At 57.8% G+C, this 5,770-nt stretch overlaps 1 pseudogene across 1 annotated transcript; it reads right to left on the bottom strand.

Annotated features, from left to right (window-relative positions):
- Window positions 1–1,533: 1,533 nt before the first annotated feature.
- LOC307066209 (phosphoethanolamine/phosphocholine phosphatase-like) lies at window positions 1,534–5,447 on the bottom strand (annotated as a pseudogene). The gene is made up of 2 exons: window positions 4,717–5,447; window positions 1,534–2,016 (listed from the first exon to the last, which is right to left on the bottom strand). The product of its transcript is annotated as a phosphoethanolamine/phosphocholine phosphatase-like (transcript).
- Between the last annotated feature and the right edge of the window lie 323 nt (window positions 5,448–5,770).

Genomic DNA, 5,770 nt, shown 5'->3' on the forward strand with positions numbered 1-5,770 from the left:
TGAAGCACCACCAGGCATGTTTTTGTGGTGCAATGGTTCCCTCACAAAAGAGATCAATTCTTCCTCCCCCTTCCCATGTATCCCCGTTACTCTCGTCCCACAACTCACACTGTATAGCCAAGACGAATTTTCCGCGCTAATCACGCCGCCCTTTACCCGACAAAAAACAGCTATCTTTCTTCCTCTGGTCGCAGGCATCTCTCTCGCCTCCTCCCTGGTCGCTGCAGGCCTCGGGGAGCGGGGGGGAGCTCTAACACATAGTGTTTCAACATCACGCGACTTAGAACATAAACTCCAGCTAGCCATTGAAGGCTCCGCCGCCTCCATCTCCTCTCTCCAGTGCCTAATCACCTCCATAGCCCGAGTCGCTCTCCAGAATCGACGAGCCCTGGATCTCCTGACGGCCAACAAAGGAGGTACTTTCCTCTTCCTATGGGAGAAATGCTGCTGTAAACGCCCTCCATCGCTTAAGAGAAGAACTCCAACGCAAACACCAACAGTCCGCCTCCCCAATTCCCGATTGGTGGCGATCCACCCTCTATACCTGGCTAACACCAGTCTTAACCCTTAATTCTCATCTGTATCTTGCTCATGTTTGCCCCGTTTTCTTAGGTTCCTTCGCCGGCGCATGGAGGAAGTCTCTCGGGTGGCCACAAACCAAATGTTCCTCGGTCCTTACACCTTGCTTCCTACAGAACCCCCCACTGGTCTCCCCTAAGCCTCGGACCTCTGGTCGCCCGACTCCCCTTTCGACACCCTCATTCAGCATGAAGTAGCCAGAGATCGGAACGCCGCCCCATTACACCAAAGATGTCGGGATGTAAGGCCAACTGGCCCGAGGCAGGGGAACGCAATCAGATTCACAGGTTGCATCAGACCGAAACTCTCCGGACCACCCAGTTCCAGAAGCTGACCTGGAGACATTCCGGACCACCCAGTTCCAGGAACTGATCTGGGGGCTCTCCACCTGGCCCAGCCTTCCCGCCTTTCGAGGGACGGGACTAGCGGTCCCAAGACTGATGGAACCGGCACCAGATAGTGCCACGACACCCGAAGAGACCACCAGATAAGGAATTCCCTGCGCCCTCCCAGATTCACCACACCCCTTTCCCTTCTTCACCTATAAAATCTTGCCCAGCCCTCACCCGGGGGCCACTTCTCTGGCCCCTTTCTCTCGGACCAGTGAAGCTCGCCCGGGAGCTCCCCCTAATAAAGCTCACTTGAAGCTTTCCTCTGTTTCGCGATGCCGTTTGTTAAGATCCGACCTTACACTTACACATCAAGGATGGCTCTGAGCTGAATTTCTGCAAAACAAGACTATCCCGTGCAAAGAACAACTCAGTAGAGCTTTGTATCCCATCAGCTACAGGAAGAGAATGGCTGCCGGCTACTGAAAGCCAGCAGCATTTACAACTTAACTCCCATGGCCTCTGCAGTGGTACGTCTAAGTTTTCTGTTTCTGCCCCTGTACCAAACAACTCTCGTGTAATTCGTCGTTCCTTCCTCCACCCACCCCCACCAACCCCTGTCCCCTTACCTGCGGTCCGCAGCTCTCCGCTCCGCGCTCGGATGCCGCTGGGGTGCCAGGGACCCACGGGACGGGTCGTTCCCAGCTGCCGGGCGCTCCTCCCTAGACTCCCTCCGCTCCGCGCTCGGATGCCGCTGGGGTGCCTGGGACCCACGGGACGGGTCATTCCCAGCCGCCGGGCGCTGGCTCCCTAGACCCCCGCCAGTTCGCGTGGCGCCAACGGCGAGGAGCCCCGAGGACGCCCCGCGCCAGGTGCACTCTGGCCGGGACGCCCACTTCCAGGACACTCTTCCAGGAGAGGCGCGCAGACCGCCGCCGCGCTCAGGTGACCCGCAGCCAATGCCGAGCAAGACCCGCCCCGTTAGGCGCAGCACGATCTCGGCGCTCCAGGCACGGGCGCCGGGGGGCGGGCGTCTCCTCTCCTGAGAGGCAGCTAGCGATGCCCCGGGGCGCGGGCCCCTGCGGCTCGCAGATCGCTCCAGGCTGGACTCACCGACACCAACGCCGCCAGGAGGAGCGCTTGGCGGGACTCGGCAAACAACCCAATGTTTTAAATGGAAAAAGGACTTCAAAAGACCCTTCTCCAGATAAGACATACAAATGGTCAGCAAGCACATGAAGAGATGTTAATCGTCATTAGTCGTGATGAAATGCAAGTTAACACCACAACACTGACCCCTCCACACACTAGAAGGCCTACAATCAAGAAAGCTAAAAATAACAAATGTTGGCAAAAATTTAGAGAAACTGATACAGAATTTTCCATAGGGAAAATGAATAACTTCCGGAGGTGGATGCTGAGAATATTTGTACAACAACATGAATGTAGTTAATGCCATAGAACTGTATGCTCAAAATGATTTAAATGATAAATGTTATGTGGGGGGTTTTAACATAATTTAGCCCCTGCTTTATACCAGACCCCAGAGTCGAAGCTTCTCATCCATTTTCTCATTTTTACTTAACCTCCTAGGATCTTCACACTCCCATTTAACAGACGAAGCTGAGCCTGAGAGGTTAAACTAAGTGACTTGCCCAAGGCTCACTCGACCAAGTCTACACTATTCAATGTTACTGTATTTACTGAACACCTACTAGAGCATCTACTGAGCAATACCTCCAGCACCTGCCAGAGACATTGTGGAAAGACCAGAATGAACGGGGGCTGAAAGCAGATTACAAAACATGGGTAGATCCTGGGGCCCTGCTCTCAAACACTGAAGTTTCTTGGAGTGGAGGGGATGGCTTGTGTCACACTTGTGGAGCCTTTTATTCCACCCCACCGCACCCCCACAGAGGAGGGAAGCAGCTGGCCTGATACTGAATATTAGCTCAGCTGGGAGGAGTCCTGGGGCTTTGAAGAAGGCATCTCCTGCCCCGCTCCCCACATTGCCCCCCCGAGTCCAGTATGTGGGCACAAGCATCCCTGTGGCGGGGCAGGACGCACATCTCATGGCACCCCTCTCCTCCCGCCCTGCAGTAATGACACTGTACCCATACACCCGCCAGGACAATGAACTCTCCTTCTCTGAGGGCACCATTATCTGCATCATCCGCCACTACTCCAATGGCTGCTGTGAGGGCATCGGCTCAGAGAGGACTGGATTCTTCCCCGGGAACTATGTGCAGCCCAGCTGCTGACAGCCTGGGATCTCTGGGATGCTGACCCAAGCACCGCCTTGAGTGAGCCTCGAGTCCCACACCAAAGCCTGCTCCAGTCAAGAATGGACCAGTCCGGCACGCCTCCTGGGCTGTGAGCTGTGTGTTCCTTCCCCATTGCATTGGGATGGCGTCCTGGTAAAGACAGAGGAGGTACCCAGAGGCCTGCTGGAGACAGGAAAAAACTGGAATCCAAGGAGTTTGGTGACCTTACCCACAGGGGACCCTTACGCCATGCAAGACAGGGTCTCCAGCTGCAAGTGCCAACTTTGAATAAACTTCTGATGACCTCCTGATGAGTGCCCTGCAGGGCTAGCGGGCCGAGGGACTGAAAGACAACCCACCTGTAAGGCTCCCGCTCATTGAGCCTCCTCTGCCTGCCCTAAGCAGCAGTATCTCCCATCTCCTCGGTGCTCACTGAGCCCTCCACACTAGACCCCTGTGCCCCTCTGCGAAGGTGGGCCGCACCCTGCTCTTTTGCCTGTTGCCCGCTTTGTTATGTATTCAGTCTTGGTTCCCCAGGCTGGGCACTCTTCCAAGAGTGGGGACCAGCTCCCTCACTTAGGTGGGGCTCTCTGAGAGCAGAGCTCACCTCGCCCTCATCCCCCAGACGGCAGCGTGAGACATCTCGCTCACCTCTGCCCCTTCACCTCCTTCACAGCTCTGAAACTCCAAAAGAGGGAGGTGGGCCTTGGGTTTCCACTGGCTCTGCTTTACAGCATCATGGCTTTCTGTTCCATACGGGACGAGGGGGACTCAAAAGGGCCCAGCCAGTGGGGCGACTTTGGTTAAGTCCCTGGTTTCTTGCTGCATAGACGAGGCTGGGGTGCAAGTAGACATCTTCGGGCTCTGTGAGGTCCCTGGCTGGCCAGACCCGAGCCCCGGGACAGTGTGCTACCTCTTTCCACCAACAGGAGGTGACTGTTCCCTCTAGCTTTTTATCCTGTGGGGATGCTAACAGGGTTGGGGGGGGGAAGGAGTGTAGTGTAGTCACAGTAGGTAAAGCAGGATCTAGGCCTGGGACCATCAGCAAGGAGCGCCACCTCTCTCCGTGGGGAGTCTGGTGCGGGGGAGGTCGGGGGGGTACATTTCGGGGCCTGGGTCCCCTGGACAGAAGACTGGAGGAGGGAGGCCACGCAGCCCAAGGCAATAGTTAACCACAACCTGGCGGGACATGTTCCTTCTCGACCCTGACAGGGAACCCCGTCCTCCCAACTGAGAGGACAAGGTTTGTGGAAACACTGCTGCCTGCTCAGATATGCGTGCCACGCTGCTGCGGCCAGACTCCAGAATTCGCTTGCAGTGGAACTGGGGGAGGCAGCTGAGCTCGGTTAACTGCACAGATGGGGACAGCTCCCAACTCCCTCCTCCAGTCCCCAAATGGACCAACCTGGGATTCCGGGAAATCCTGGAGGGATATACCAAAACGAAAGGGAAAGGGAGTAATAAAACATGCTTTCTCTTTCCCGACCCCCACCGCCCCACCCCCTCCCCGCCCGGGTGGGCCCTGCAGGCCACGTCCTCAGCACCTGATGCAGGTGTAGGCGCACTTCGGTGGAGGTTTCCCAGGGCACCACCCTGGCGCGGAAGGAGCTGGGCTCAGCCTTCTGCGCCTCCTGCATAAGGCTGTGCATGGGGTAGTGGCGGCACGGGAAGGCCATGTCACCGCCTGCCAGCAGCCCCATGGGGCAGAAGTCGGCGCCGTCGCTCATGTAGAAAAGGTGCTCGAAGGGCACGCCGTCATGGGCCCGCTCGCGCAGGTAGTCGCTGAGCACCTTGTGCTGGCACATATTGGCGGGGCAGCGAGCGCAGCTGTGCGCGTGGAAGGGCCGCAGCGCCAGCAGCCCCCAAGGGTCGGGCCCCAACGGGTTGCTGAAGATGCGGCAGAACAGGCCGTGGTAGCCGGCGGCGCACAGTGCACTCTCCACGCCAAAGGTGTTGGCGTCTGAGATGAGAATAACCTCAAAGCAGGCACCCTGCTTGGCCACAAACTGCAGCAGGTCGCCCGTGCCGGGCGACAGGGGGATGGCCTCGTAGATGGCGCGCAAGTCCCGCGGCCGCACGCCCTGATCGCCCAGGTACTGGAAGACGCGCTGCATGTACTCGTTGTAGAAGCCCTCGCGCTAGGTGGCACGCAGGCTCTCAGGCAGCCGCTGGCCCGCCACGGTATGCGCACGACGGAGTCGTTTCTGTTTTCATCCACGATAGTCTCGTCCAAATCGAAGGTCAGGAGGAAGCGTGGCGCGCCGGGCGCAGCCATCCCGCTCTCCTCTACCAGCTTTGTCCTGAGCGACCAAATCCTTCTGTGGTCACCAAAAAGAGTCCCTCAGAGGAAAGCGGGACAGGACCTCTGAGCTCCTCCTGCAGGGTGGGGAGCGGCGGCTGCGGAGGTCTGTCCCGACTGAGTCTTGAGTGTCAAGAGTGGGGAGAGGGCCTAGCTGAGGTATTTGGGCGCAGGATGGAGCAAGGGGTGCTCACAGGAATTGGAGGGGACGCTGCGTCTTATCCATCCCCGGATTTCTGGGCTCCGGCTCTCACGAGTCCTTCCAGTCCAGAGGGTCCGTGAATGGTGTGCATCTGGGC

Source organism: Hyperoodon ampullatus (assembly GCF_949752795.1).
Source record: "Hyperoodon ampullatus genome assembly, chromosome: 18".
In the NCBI taxonomy this organism is placed as follows: domain Eukaryota; kingdom Metazoa; phylum Chordata; class Mammalia; order Artiodactyla; family Ziphiidae; genus Hyperoodon; species Hyperoodon ampullatus.